The 15344-nt window shown below is 45.2% G+C and overlaps 1 protein-coding gene across 2 annotated transcripts in view; it reads left to right on the plus strand.

The window, feature by feature from the left end:
- Window positions 1–15344, plus strand: part of LOC144767333 (proton channel OTOP2-like) — a 319185-nt gene that overhangs the window by 13203 nt on the left and 290638 nt on the right. The window lies entirely within an intron of this gene.

The following is a 15344-nucleotide window of genomic DNA, read 5'->3' on the forward strand; positions in this document are numbered from 1 at the left end:
TCCACACTCTTATCCCTGATACCAGCTCTCTTATGTGTGTTTTTAATCCAGTAGTTCTCTTCTCATCTAGATCCTGGTCTGCGTACTGTAATCTGTGGTTACTCTGTAATGCCCTTGTCCTAGATAAATCCACGGCATACCTGTCTGCCAAATCAGTCAGTTTCTCATGAAACGCTCTAGCTTTCCTAGTAATATCCTTTGCCATGAACAATAACTCATCCTGTTCATACAATTCTATCCTTTCCAAAGGCAATGTTCCATCTATTATCTCATCAACATCTGATTTTAAACTAGTAACATCGAGCCTTTTTGCCTTAATTTCAGCTTTCAAGACACTCAATTTAGCTCCTCCATCCGCATCTCTCCCATCCCAGCTCCGAGATCTACGTTTAGGTATTGGTGAGTTATAGGGAGTCCTCCCTTGTTCCCATCTCTCTAGGTCCCATGCCTTTCCATCTTCTCGGGGTGGGTGGTGAAACACTCCTTCATGCCTCCTAGCCTCTCTCTCCCCATCCTGACTAGTTTCACGGGATGCAGGGCAAGATGTTCCATTACTCCCTCTTTCTTCCTCATGCATCTGTGACCTCCGATCACTCGATGTATGACGTGACCTTTCACTGTTCCCTCTTTGCCAGTGCTGTACATTTTCCCCAGGTGCGTGTGAGTGATGAGTGAACCTAAACCTATCTCTGTACTCTTGCGTTCTTTGGTCTCCCTCTGTTTGCGTGAGGCGAGACACTTCCTCACACTCCATACTCCTCGTATTCTGTTCCTGCTGTTCTCTCTGATTTGTAGGACATGCATCCCCTCTATTCTCGGGACTTCGGCCTTCCCGACCCTGACTGCTTTCGCTGGCCCCACAGTGAGATACAGTCCCGTTACCCCTGCTTTCCCACTCTGGTTCCGTTCTTGTCCTGTTACTCAGGGATACTGTGGACCCGTCCCATTCCCTCAAATCAGCTCTTAATTCTGAATAGGGTCTTGGCCGCGGTCCCCTTAAATCCATTGGTCCTCTCGGACCTCCCTGTTCTGAATTGGGACCGACAGTTGTGTCTAATGGGGTATTCCATGTTACCGATCCTGGCAATTGCTTCCATGCATTTGTCACGTTATTCCTCCTTTCCATCTCGATCCTTTCTTTATCCAATTGCCTCTGTTGTTCCTCTCTATCTCTCTCAGGGTTATAGATCGAAACTATGGGTCCTATGGTAACAGGCACTTGAAGAGCATCTGGCAATCCAAAGGACTCAACCCTTTCGGTGGCTGGCGTTTTCTGCACCACAAACCTTCCCACTACACTCTGTGCTGTACTAGGTTGAGGTGTCTCCCCACCTTTGATAGGTGTCCATTCCGATATAGGGAGTGGTGTATACCCCTCTATGGCATTCCCATCTTCCCTTGCAAGCCCTCTATCTTCAATTTCCTCAACTCTCGGAGGTGGTCTATCCATTAACAATCTATTTATCAGATTGTCTTCCGACTCGCTTTCCTCGTCTTCTTCCATGAGGTTTCCTCCTCCTGCCACCTCCCTCATCGGATACATTTTTTCCACCTCAATAACCTGTACCCTCCACCGCTTTGCTTCCTCATCCCATTTAGAATCTCGCACTGCTCTTACCGATCGCGTCAGCCTTTGTTGACGCCTGTTCAAATTTCTGTCGTGTGCCGCCCTAATCCATGCATTAAGGGCCTCAAACTGTGTTGGTCTGGGCGAGGGTTTCAATGAGGACATGGTTGCTTTTAGCCGATGTAACACCTCTAATTTAAACGTCCCGTACCTCGGGAACTGCATTTCCTCATTCCCTTCCGTAAGCTTATTCCAAGCCCCAATCCATAATATCGTATGCAGCCCCACATTCGTTGCCATATAATGAGCTGGTGTACCCTCTGGCGGAGCCTCTTCCCCGTAATAATGTTCACTTCGTTTACGTTTAAAAATCCCTTTCAAACACTTAAAACACTTCATGATTTCTCTTTTCTCTGCGTTTGTTTACTTCCTGATGACACTCCACCAATCTCAGCGCCGTTCTCACTAACTGGCCTATCCGTACGCGACTTTCCTCCGACGTCACTCTAGCCGCCCAACCAGAGCGCGGCTCTAGCTAACGTCACACCAACCGCTCAATCACAGCGCGGCTCTAGCCGACGTCACCCGTCCCCCTTCGCAGCAGTTCCCCTCCTTTCTCAGCTCGTCTCCTCGGTCATGCACGCGTCCCATTCATACTCTGAAAAATGATTACTTCCGTCCAAGCGATCACCTTCCTTGACTGTACGCCCACAGTCTTTCTGTAGTTGTCACCTTAACTTGGCGAAATATCTTTCCGTTTACTTCCAGACAATCGCCTTCTCCGATAGGTTACTCACACACAGTAACTTTCGACCAGCGTCCGTTACTCATACACTCACTCTTACACTCCCCCTATCTTGGATCCACGGCGGTCAATGGTACCTCGTGACCTCCGTACTATGGTCGACAACTACCCTGGATGTTCGATACACCCAAAACCACTTAAGCTCTGGCCTGAACTTAAGATTTCACCAGTTCACCCGTTTACCAGGTAACCAGCTTACCAGGTTGCGCGCGCTCACAACCTTCTCTCATTCACACTACAGGCATTCTACTCCGCAAGACATTACAATACAAATACAACACAAAACACCGCAATCTGTTCACGCATGACCCTTTTTTATACTCACTCTCCGATACTGCTGCTTTTCTCGCACCGTCTGCACCTTTCGGCACACGATTCTTCCGCTGCTCGTCTCTCGACGTCTAGGGGCCTTGGGGTAAACTAACCTCTCTAGATTACCTTCCTCAAGAAGATAACCATCCTCTGCTACCAACTGCTAACGCGGGATTACTGGTTACTAGTTACCTTACCAAATCCCAAACTATGTCGACTGAATCGTTGGTACCTGTCATTGAGTAAAAGGTAATCTTACAATAAATCAATCAATTTAAGAACTTACACCACTCTAAATGACCACTGACCAAATTTTAAGTTTCAAAGATTTAATATAAAGTCAAAGATAACTGAAGATACAAACTTCTCAAAATGAGATTAAGAAGATAAATCGGTATCACTATGAACATGAACTTTTTGAATAGTCTGAGTCTGAAAAACAAAATAATAAGTACAAGCTCAAAAACCATAAGGGTTGCCAAAATGGATACAAGTTGCAACCTCAAAGTCATTACAGAAAAGAAAATTTAGGTTAGTCTGTCCCTACACTATACTAAGTGACATCCCTACTTAACAAGATCTTTACCCCTCTAGGTGTCAGCCGTGGTGACTTCCTAAGAAGATCACGCACTTCTCTTTGTCTCTTCTCTGATAATGGGTCTCTCCTGATCAGCCTATCTGCCTACCCATCCGCTTCCTTAGGCTCCCAAAATCATCTGCTCTGCTCTCTTCCCGGGTCTCTTTCCCTAATACCAAATCACATTTCCAAAAGAAACGCCCCTTGGGACGCCCCTCACGTGGTACATCTTTGCGCGGTAAACTCCATGATGGTACTCTTGAAGACCCTTGTTAAAGTTGACCTTGGTTCCCAGGCTTCTTCTCCAGTGCGCTGATACCCCCTGAAATTCCTGGAAACTCCTACAGGCCTGCGCAAGGCGCCACTGAACAAAGTCCCTTTCATTCGAGCTGATTAGGACCCTCGCACCTGCATACAGCACGTCCTGCAGTGGGCCTCAAATTCCAAACTCCACCATATCTATAGGTCGTAAAATATAAGCGAAGCTCTGTACTTGGCACCTCTCGACTTCTCCTCTAACGAGCACATGGCACATCAAAGGAGATGACATTATCAGTTCAGGCCTACTTGATTTACATGAAGCAGGTCCCTGCACTCTTAAAACGTTAACTTGATTTAAACAGTAAACATTCTTAACTAGCATACGTTTCTAAAATAACACATCTATAAAGCATATACTTTTAACCCTAAGTTCAATAGTACATTTAGAAGAACCATGTCAACCTTGTCTCACATTATTTTAGCAGCACGTTTAGATTTGCTTGTGAATTGCCATGAGGCCTACACAATATACTGGTTTTTAGAGTTACATTCAACTCTTACATTATTCCTTTAACATGAGAACGTGAGGTTTTCATATTCATCCCAAACATTTCTACATTAGTCTCACACAGTTATGATTATTGTTACTCTACTTAAACATTCTATGCATTTCACTACTGAATATAAGACACTCTGTGTATTTCACTTCTAAATATAAACACTCTGGTGCAAAGTACATGTTAACTAACTACGTGCTTGTAAATATGGTACACTTATACATTTTTTTCAAACTTGTGCTCTCTCAGTTGTATGTTTAAGAAACAAATGCATTCTGATAAATGTAGTCATATCTCCTTCTAATTAGAGCAAAAAGACGTGCACATGTAACTCTGGTTGGTGCAGCTTTAAATTTCGTCCATGAGTTGACTGAAGTTTGGAAAAGTTCACCCATCAGAAAGACAGACAACGTTTCTTGACTTTGTTAGAAGTCCCATTTGCTCCCTGCCTGGTGAAATCTATGTATCCCATGATTAGCATTGGCATGCAAGACCTTTTCCTGCAGCATGATATCCAGCCAAAGAAAGGAGAAACTTCCAACTATCTTCAGGTGCATGGCCATAGCAGGGGACAACACTGCCAGCTAAGAGGGTGAAATGTACCCATTATCTCTCAGTGGTATTACTATCTGTGAGCAGTGGAGTTTAGTGACAAACAAGTAGCCACCACCCACAGGATTCACCAATGCACAGGGTTGCCTTTGTCAATGTTTTTTTGGCACGATGCACAACAGCACAGCTGCTGTGCAGCATGATTGAAAGTTTAAAAAAGGGTGCTATGACACAGCCACTAGCTGCGTCATATCGCTTTTTAATTTATTTTGCTGGCGGGAGGCATCTTGAAAGGAAGGTGGGAGGGCAACAGATATGATGTAGATGACGCGTTCCTTTCCCACCCGGAGCCTTGCCCTCCTGCGTGCAATAAAAAAAGTGCTATGACCAGTGCAGGGTAGTGAATAAAGTGAAGAGACGGGCAGAGACAGCACAAGCTGCGCTGAAGGAGAGGAGTCCCAGTGAGGCACTCCCTTCATTGCCACCAACCAGACGAAGTGCCATTTGCCACTTCAAGAGGTACAATGCGACCTCCCACCAACTGAAGAAAACAGGTCAAAATCTGATTTTTTCACTTTATTCACTACCCTGCACTGGTCCTGAAGAAAGCAACTGACCTATAGAGGCGAACAGGGCTGAAACATGACGACCGCATTTTAAACTCACTACATCAGTGCGCTTGAATTCCTAATCATTCCATAGCTGCACAACAGTACTTTCTCATTTAGCTTACTCGAACTCAGACTAATTAAAGTTTCAGTCTGCCTGTTCGTGTATATTAAAGAAACATCTTGAGCACTTATCACTCACAATTCACAATCACTACTGTTTTAACCAAGGGTAAAAACCTCCTGGCGGAGGGTGCATAAAATACTGACCCAAGGATTATGCACACACGTGTTAATCAGAGCGGGGAGACAACATATACCGCTACGAGAAACCAAATTACACGTGCATGAGGGTCTTTTACTTGGGAGACACCCCACACCAACCTGCATAGCCTGGTTATGCAGGACAAGTGATCCTTTCCCCCCCCCCCTTGATTTTTTTGACCAGCAGAAGCATACAACAACTGTGGTAAGCAACAAAGGGGGCAAGCTAAATAATGCAGCATGGGAGGGCGGAAGGGGAAAGCAGCAATGCAGGATGTGAGAGGCAAGCAACATTGCAGGGTAGGAAGGTGGTAGGGGACAAGCAACAACGCGGGACCGGGGTGGGAGACGACAAGCAACAACACAGGACAGGATGGGTAAGCAACAATGGGGACAAGCAAAACAGCGCAGGATGGGAGGTTGAAAGGGGGCAAGGAATAACGTAGAACAGGAGGGGGCAGGGGACAAGCAACAATGTGGAGTGGGATGGGAGGAGGTAGGAAATGGCCTGCAGACACATGCACTCTTATGGAGAGCTACAACTAAAAGAAACAAGCATTTGCAATGCAATCGGTCTCGCCTTCGGGACCTTATAAGTATATATACATGCAGCCATAGACTGAATACAGCATTTCTAACGGACAGTATCTACAAAAATGCACCAATAAAAAGGAAGGGAAAACTGCAAGATCATTTCAAGTGGCCTGAAAGACAGATGAATACCTATGTACCTATGCCTCGACGGACCGAAAACGCAAACCAGAATTCTTAAGCGTGAGAGACCTTTCTGATCGTAGCAAATCCTCTCGAATGGCCAGATTAATTGAATGTAGACTCTTGATAGGAGCCTTTCCAAGTCGTCTAAGGTATTGGAACTACCCTCCTCCCCCTCAAAGAAAGGACAGGGGTCTTTCGCATACAGTTTCATCACAGCTGAAGTAGATCTGATCGGTTGGACATTGGGGCAAACAGCTAACAATCTTTATGGATGTGACAACGAAGGAAAACAATTATGCACACAGAGAGAGTACACATTTATAAACACACAGAAGGATTCTTAGTGAAGCAAAATCCACTGCGTTAACCCCTTAGGCCCAAAACCTGTTTTTAACCCCTTGGCCGCGGCTGTAATTCCGCCGCGGCGCTTCGGGGGAGGGGGGCCGCGCGGCACTGCCTTGCTCGTGACGGAACCACTCCGTCACGAGCCAAGGGCGCGCTGTGCTTGTGACAGAGAGGTTCCGTCACGGCCACGCCCGCTTAATAGAACGCGCCGTGCAGGTGAGGAATCGCGGCAGCGTGGGCGGGGTGGCGCGCCGTGACGGAACCTTTCCGTCACCAGCACAGCACGTCCGTGGCTGGTGATGGAGTGGTTCCGTCACCAGCACACAAGGGGTTAAATCATAAAAAGCATTTGTGACAGTCATGGCACTCCTTAGTTTGTTCAATTTTATAAATCCCTAGATGCGAAACAATAAGCGAGCGCAGACCTATACAAATAATCAGTAACATAACATATGACATAACTTTAAATGGAACTGTAGTGACACGCTAGATGTATTGACTCTGTACTGTTGTTAGCTGTGCTGCTTGCATTCTCATTGTCATTAAAATCTCCTTAATCAAACAGTTGACAAGAAACATTTTACCTACTTCACAAACAAAATATGGTAATGTGACACCGGGGTAACCCGTCTAAATACCTGCAAAAATAATTTTCCTTACAAAGGGCACATACTCTTTAGCCTCAGGTGCAGCGAGTAGGGAGCAGTGCAGAACAGTGGAGTCAATGACTATTGTGCTTGCATTGTGAGAGCGCAATATGGCAGCTTGTGAAAACTTTGAAGCCTTTTCTTCAGGAGTCAATTGCTGCCTTTGCGCAAGGCGTATTAAGTGCTAATCGAAGAATGAGGCAGCGCAGAAGAGGCAATTAGCCTCTTTGTTCCTCTCACTTCCAGATAAAGGGAAAAGGGTTCCATCCCGTCCCCTGTGGGCGCACCTGCACCCTAATCAGAAGATGAGCATTCAGCCTTTCATCCCACATGGGTTCAGTGAGGGGAAGATGCGCAAGATGCTGCTTGTATGATGGTGCAGTGATAGAAATGAGGTTTCATGTGGGGTATTCTAGGCATTATCTTAAGCAATATCACACTGAGGCTGTATATGGGAGGCAGGAAGACTGGACCCTGGACCACAGGAGTTAGAAGAGCTACACAGCTGCTTTAGAATGAGAGCACTACTGAAGCTTTCTGTGAGGAAGTACAGATGGGGGTAGGAGGGGGTCAGAGGCTAAAAGACGAGGTAGATACTGACCAGAAAAAAAGACTGTGTTCAACTGTGTCCTGTGTGTCTGAAGCTGCCAAATGGGATACGGAGTCATAGACATAGAAAGGGGATTTTTTTGTGAGCAGAGCAGTCGTGAGTTATACAACCTCACTGAAGTGGGTGCCATATTGTGGGAAAAAAGTATTTCCACATTAGTCCAACTCACGTTACGAGACAATTATGGCTCGGTATCACATTTCAAACACGAAAAAAAAGACAACAATATTTTCAGTTTCAGTGATTTTCCAAATCAGTATTTCAATGAAAAATCGAAGTTACTTGATTCATTTTCATCCCGTCTACCATAATCCACATAAAACAAAGGCATTAAGGTATCAGAAGCATTTGCATAAAAAAAATACTATTGCTTAATATTTGGAGCTGCAGGTTTTATCAAGATTATTACTAACCCACCAATGTGAGACAAGTCCTTTTATATTTTGCATGTTGACATTGTATTGACATGTATGTTGGCGCATTGTCCTTGTTTACATGCAGACTGTAAATGACAAGGTACATTGTGACTGTTTTGGTGGTGCAGGTTTTATATGCAGGACCGTGTACATTTGGCCTACATGACGGATGTAAGGTTGTACGCGTACATTTCCATTTCACAGTTTCCAGCTCTGTCAGATGTAGTAGGCCTGTTTCTGCGCATGTGCGAACCCAGTTGTGTTCTCTGTTATGCCGAGTCGTGTTTGCGCATTTTACCAAATTCTCGTCAATGTGGGTGTGCTGTTCTTGCTATGTGTGTGTGCGCGAGTGTGCTACGAGGAACATGGACATAATCCTGGGTCATTGTGGTTGTGCAGTGTGCTAGATCTCTTTGTGCATGTGTGCCATTGGGCCCATCTCCCCTAGTGCCCCCAGTCCCCGGTTGTTACTCACCCTGTTGATGTTGTGTCAGGTCCTCTCAAGCTGTGTCCATACACCCGACTCCTTGCACAGTCTCCACACTGATGACTGTAGCCTGGGGTTCCTCCAGCTCCTCCTGTGGCGCAGGACTCCCACCTCCTGTCGCTGTTGCAGCCTTCCTGTTGGCAGCGGGTTTGTGTCTGGTTTAGGTTGTCACATCATGCCAGCACCTCTTGGCCTCCTCGTTTGGCCTCCTCGACGCACACGGTAGTCTGTGGGTCAGTTGATGGTAGTGTTCCGTCACCTCCGTGACGCTGACCTGGTTTTCCTGCGGACTGCACACAGTCTTCCTCTCCCTCTTCTCCCTGGCCTTCCCAGACCCCGTTGTTCTTTGCTGGTGGTCTGTGGGGGTTGTGGGGTTCGCATCGACCTCTGCGCTAGGTCAGGGTGCATCCATATTGCTACGCACTTTAGATTGTTTCTGGTGTGTTGTATTTGTAGCTTTTATAGTGCATTTCCCACCAGACACGTGGGATTTGCAGGCCTGTTGCTGGTTTTTGCAACACGCCTCATTGCAGTATTTTTTGCGTTCGCGTTTCGCATTTTTGCGGTGAGATGCTGATTTTTGCGTGGACATTTGACGCGTTATCTGGAGGCTATTGCATGGTACTGCTGTGTTGAAAATTCTTGGCTAACACAGCGTAATTTTCCCGAGATTGACTGCGATGTTGGAAGTTGCGTTAAGTAACTTTTGCGATGGTTATCACACGCTCTTGTGAATATACCCCTAAGTATGTTGTATAAAAGCTCTGTTAGATAAATATGATGTAGGTGACACATGCAAAGACTTGCTGTGGTTAAGAATCTGCTTACATGTGTTCCATCACGGAAGTGCTGATTCTATGTCGCTCTTCAGTACCAGCTTAGAGGAAGATTGGGGCAAATATTTGAGAAATAATTTCAGGTTTGATGAATAATAATACTGTCTCAGGGACAGCAACTCACGCTTATTAGCATAATCTGGCTGAGATTTCTACTAGAAATTACCCCCTATTCCTGATGCCGAAACACAAACCATGCCATTCATTTTAAGCGTTTGCGGAATCATTCAGGAAGAGTTGTTATGCAACTACTCTAATTTTTCGCAATCATAACCAGCAGCGCTGAGCTTCAGAAGAAAAAAAAGTGGTCTTTTAGTTAATGCCCAGTTGTGTTCTGGAGGGATCAAGCACTGCCACTCTAACCGGTGCTCGCGAGGTCAAAATGGCTGCCTGCCAAAGAAAGAGCGCCCAGCAATGACAAGAGCACAAGGAAGGATAAAGATGGACATTAAAGAGAAATTCATTAAGAACATTCAGTAACTGTTAATTGTGAGGGTTACTTCGCCTTACCTTGTACATTATCTACAAAGCAAAACAAAGTTCTTCATATCCACATTTTATTTTAACAGACACATAATAAGAATCTCAAGTCTGTCTCGTAGGGTAGCTCAGTGAGTTAAAATGCCTGCTATTGAGGCCTTTACCCAATCTGCAGGTCATATCTTCAAAACCTAAAGTAGCTATACAAATAGAAGTATTGAACTGGGTAGTAGTGACCCCTGCCAAGTGCAGGGCTTTGAACCCACCCAGCTCTGGCAGCAGGCCCTATATAATAACAGCTCATTATTATTGTAACAGATCTGGCCAATGTATTCCCTTTGGGCTGATACAGCTATGTAATACGTGTGTTATTTTTACGACAAGGGCATGGTAAAGCAACTGATTGCTGCAAACACACGAAAACATACACAGCACGGGCAGCCGAAGGTTCATGAGTTCCTTGGCTCAAATGCATAGGACATAAGTAGCTGGCCAAGAGCAGTACAGGTTTCACTCAAAGCCTAGGAACAAGTGTGGCACCAAGCAGCACTAGATAGCCTGTAGGTAGCACTATTGGTTTGATTGAAACATTACAGTGACAGGAAGCACTGAAGTGCACCGATACAAGATTGACTCACACACAAACAGAACAAATACGGTATCCGGATGCAGCAATGCAAGTTTTCGGCCTGTACTTTGATAAAGTGCACCAAATGGCAGACTAGGGTCAGATTTCCTCTCACAAAAGAGGCACAGAACGTGGGAATAGTGCAAGCTTCTCTCACATACACAAAGAACACACACACATCTGCAGAGGAGCAATGCAAACCTTCCTCACTTAGATCTGACAGAATCTTTAAGAGCAGTCCACGCATGTGTGTACGTGTGCGTATACATGTATGTTCACACGCACACTAGGTGCATTATTCAGCAGCATTGTAATATCCCCTAATACAGGTACTGGACAGTAAGAAGCAGTGCAAGCTAAAATTCCCTCACAAGATAATCAGGTACAAAGTGGTATCATCGTCTAAGCTTACCTCACACACAGAGAGAGAGTTGAGAGCGGCAATGCAAGCTTCCCTCACAAAGCAGATGCAAACTACCAAGCAGAATTCAAACTTGATTCCATCGTACATAGCAGAAGCACAGACAAGCAACAGTAATACAAACGTCCTTATACATTGGACAGGCTCAAGACAGGCAGGCAGTAGTAGTGCAAGCTCTCCCCATACCCTACCATCTCCACAGAGGTACAGCAAGCTTTCCTTAGGCTACCACATACATGTGGTGGGACATGGTGCATCCCTACCTCATTGTCTATCGTTTGCTGTACAAAAGTAGCCCAGATCACTGCTCTATACATGTACTCTCTGACAGCACTTATTCTTGGCGAGAAGCTTTCTGTTCACGTGCCTTGTATTGGCCTCCTGCACGTGAAAGCTCCAGGAGGGCTCTACTGGGAGAGAAAACACTATACCAAATCTAGAAGTGAGCTGTGTAAAAAACACAACAAATCTAAAAAATTATGGAGCCTTGCAAGTGAATACCAACCTTTCAAACTTTTACTACCCTTGCCAAAAGCAGTCCTGGTAAATTTTCCACACCATCCCCCATATTGCATGCAGCGAGCGAGCACACCGTCCAAGTCTGAATGAACACTGCAAGGTCGGGTTAAGGGGATTCTCCCCCAGAAGAAATTTAGGGGGGAAACATGCAAATATGGTGTGTTCTACTGCATATATTTAATTTTAGGGCGGATGGAGATTGGAGAGAGTGCTTCTTTGCTCAATGAATGAATAGTTCAATGGTGAGGAGTAGGTGGCTCAATTAGTGCAAGAATGCATGACAATGAAAAAATACTTTTAGGTAAGCGGAGCAAATGGTCTCAATGCATTGGCCAAGGACGGGTGATGTGTTTTTAATTTTAACTTCTACATGATAGTATCACCCTTCCAAAACACTACCACCACCAACCCTTATGAAAGATGCATAACTTGGTTGTATTTAACACCGTGCACTGATGTAGTGCCTCAAAGAATTAAGCAAAACACATTAAGCTTTGATCTCAAATTGGAGAGAGAAAAAACATAACCATGTTGTAGCTGAACTGCGCAAAGTGAAACCAGGAAAACCCTTCCTCATTCCTGACTTCCACTTGACTAATATGAGTAATCCTAGGCAATTACTCTTTGATTAGAGCCTCCATTTTCTTCATCATCACCTGCGAGCACCTTGAAAAACAACAATTCGGGGATTGCTTTGCACAAATGCAAAAGACTATCATGTTACACCATCTTTACTAACACCCTAGGGCACCCATGCATAGGGGCAAAAGACAGCTGACTTTCCCCATGGCTCACTAATAGCATCGTTGCCAAGGCAGTGGTGGTAGGGGCACAAAAAGTTCATGATTAGAATCTATCCCTTTTAAAAACTGCCATTAAATGCAATGCTATGATTTAATGTACTAAAGTGATATGTTTTGCAACAATCACATTATAAAGAAAAACACTGTTTCATCTTGTGTACTGGACTCTCTTAGCCAAGCAACAGCAGACCCCTCACCTTTCCTACCCCTAAAGCCCTGAAGGTCAGTGCTGCTTCTGGCAACGCTGCATGAGACAGAAATGACTCAAATTCAAAAACCAAATATTTTAAAATGAGCATGGTCTGCCTGGGCAACCTTTAAAACCATTTGTTTTGCATGGTTTATTTTTAAAGCATGGAAGTGCTGCAGGCAGCAAACATAGCCAGCCCAGCCCTCATCCAGCAGTGAAACCAACCCCCACTCTGGAAGCTCATAGGGGAAAACACCCAGCAGCACCAGTCTAGGCCTGACATTACTACCTCGAAGAGGGTCAATGAAGCACTTGCACACACCAATAGCCAGTTACACATGTAGGGTGTGGGTGTGGTGGTGGTGTTTCTGTTTTGTGCCTATATGTGCCGATAGGTGTAGTGTTTTCATGTTATGTGTGATGATCACGGAGGTGCGATTTTCGTGTTATGAAACACAGCTCCTGGATGTGTGATGGGTGAGGGTATGTGAGCGAGTAGCGCACACATTACATTTAGAATAACGACTAATCAGATTAGCCACAAGGGCAGTGGGATGCTGTAGAGAAGGCCCAGCAATCCATACAGTGACAGGTGCAAGGCAGAGATGCTGTTGAATGAATAAAAGGATGCCAAAAAGGCAAGAATGGGAATTGGTGACAAAAAGCAGTAGCCATGAACAATTTTATTTTATTTCTTTATTTTATACTCTCTATGGGAGAGGTGTGGCGCCGCGGCCAGGGCGAGTGACGCTGGAATCTGGGGATCAGGGTTCGATCCCCGGCTCCGGCGGCAGGTTAGCCCAGCACCATGTGACTCTGGGCAATAGCTTGCTTAATCTTCCCGACGGCCCCCAGCGCCTAGAGACCCTTGCGGGTGATTGTGCGCTTTACAAATGTGGATTATTATTATTATTATTATTATGGCTGAAAAAATACACTCATGAAGTAGGAAGGATGTGAAAGAGCCATCAAGGTTGGCAACCTGATCAGCAACTATACCCAAACTTTAAAAGGTCCTGATTCCACCTACTCCTGCTAGGCTGGAGGAAGCCAAAATGTGAGAAGGGGTTCGCACTCCTAGGCCCTCCCAGGCTCTCACAGGCAGACAAGCACTATTTGGGTGAGCCTTAGTCGAGTCATAGCTCAGACCACAGCTAGAGGGACACCCTGCACATGTGAGGCTGTAAGACAATGCACTTGATAGATTGCAGGCCCAACAGTGCAAGAGGTAGTTGGCTTGTCTTGTGTTACCCTGCTGTCCTCACCCCTAACACATCACTAGAATTAGTTACGTTTTGAATCTCAAAGAGTCAATAAAGCTGCAGATGTTGGCAGTCCCTTTTGACACTATTGAGCAAATTATAAAACTCGCTTCTGGTTACAGTTTGGGTAATTAAAATGCCCATTCTGAAAGTCGCTTAAGACATTGCTGCTACCACCTTTTCGACTCTGGCTGACTCATCTGTGCTTGGATGCCCATTTTTGGGTTGTATTGTTTGGAAATAGAGGTCACCCTGGCAAGTGACTGACTTTTCTCCAGACCCACGGCTTTATGGAGCCTTTACTTTAGACTTCTCTGAATCTCCTCCAGCCTCACCAGCACCCTTTATTCAGGGTACAGATTCCATCCCGCATCGTGCATGTTGTCAACCTCCCTTTTCTATTGAGCTATACTTTTCTTTCCTTTAGCACATACTTCCCAACTGACTTTGGACACTCCAATGGTCAAAATGTATGTATCATTCTCTGGGATCTTGACTTGCTTCCATGATCCCAGAAGAATAACTATTCTTGCTTTTAATTGTAGTAAGCAATAATTCTGAAATTTGCGATCACAAACCGTTGCAGAGATGTTACCTGTATTGCCATTATTTTAGGTTAAACAACCTTCAAAATCAGTTTCCCCATTTTTAAAGTGAGCTTTGTATCCCCACTTCCTTTTGCTAGTGAGGCTGAACAAAGTGCAGATATTGTGTAGCACAGATACAACTTCTTTATTGCCTTTCTCTGGTTAAATATAGCCAGGAGCAGTGCTCTGTAGTTACATATAAGGACATGCCCACTTCTGCAGACCAGTGTCACTTGGCTCAGTGCATATGTGATGCGCTTCATTCAGAGGTGCCTCCGGGGCTGATGTTCGAAGCCTTGACTCTTGCAGCTGAGGTACTCGTAGTTACCAACAGACCTTCCAACTCGCATGGTGCCACCATGTGTCATATGATATCACCCCCTTCACACCGTGACCGGGTGAGGAGTCAATATCACACGATGAGCACACAATTAACCTGACACCCCTGTAGAGAGCAGGTTTCCACAGTGGTTGCCCATAATGTGCAGTAATAGGGGGGCAGGCACACACAGGCTCACTTTCTTCCACAAAAGCACACACATACACTCATTGGCATGTACACTCACTCACTCACATCCATCCATTCACATGTGTGCACACATAAACCCATCATTCACAAGCACATACAAACTCACACACCCATTCACAGCATGCATGCACACATACATTTATAGATACACACATGCATCTAACATTAAACAAGGACTTAGAGATTACGGCTGTGACATAGGGAGGTAGGAGAGAGAGGCAAAAAGACCTTGGTAGGCTTCGGCAGCTGTGGCCCGTAAACAACGGAATATGGATAATTGCAGGTAAGTAAACAATTTAATAAATAAAACGAATTTCGTAGCGCACCCTGCATCGCAAAATTCGTTGTATTTATTAAATTGTTT

This window comes from Lissotriton helveticus, chromosome 7, assembly GCF_964261635.1.
Source record: "Lissotriton helveticus chromosome 7, aLisHel1.1, whole genome shotgun sequence".
Lineage (NCBI taxonomy): Eukaryota > Metazoa > Chordata > Amphibia > Caudata > Salamandridae > Lissotriton > Lissotriton helveticus.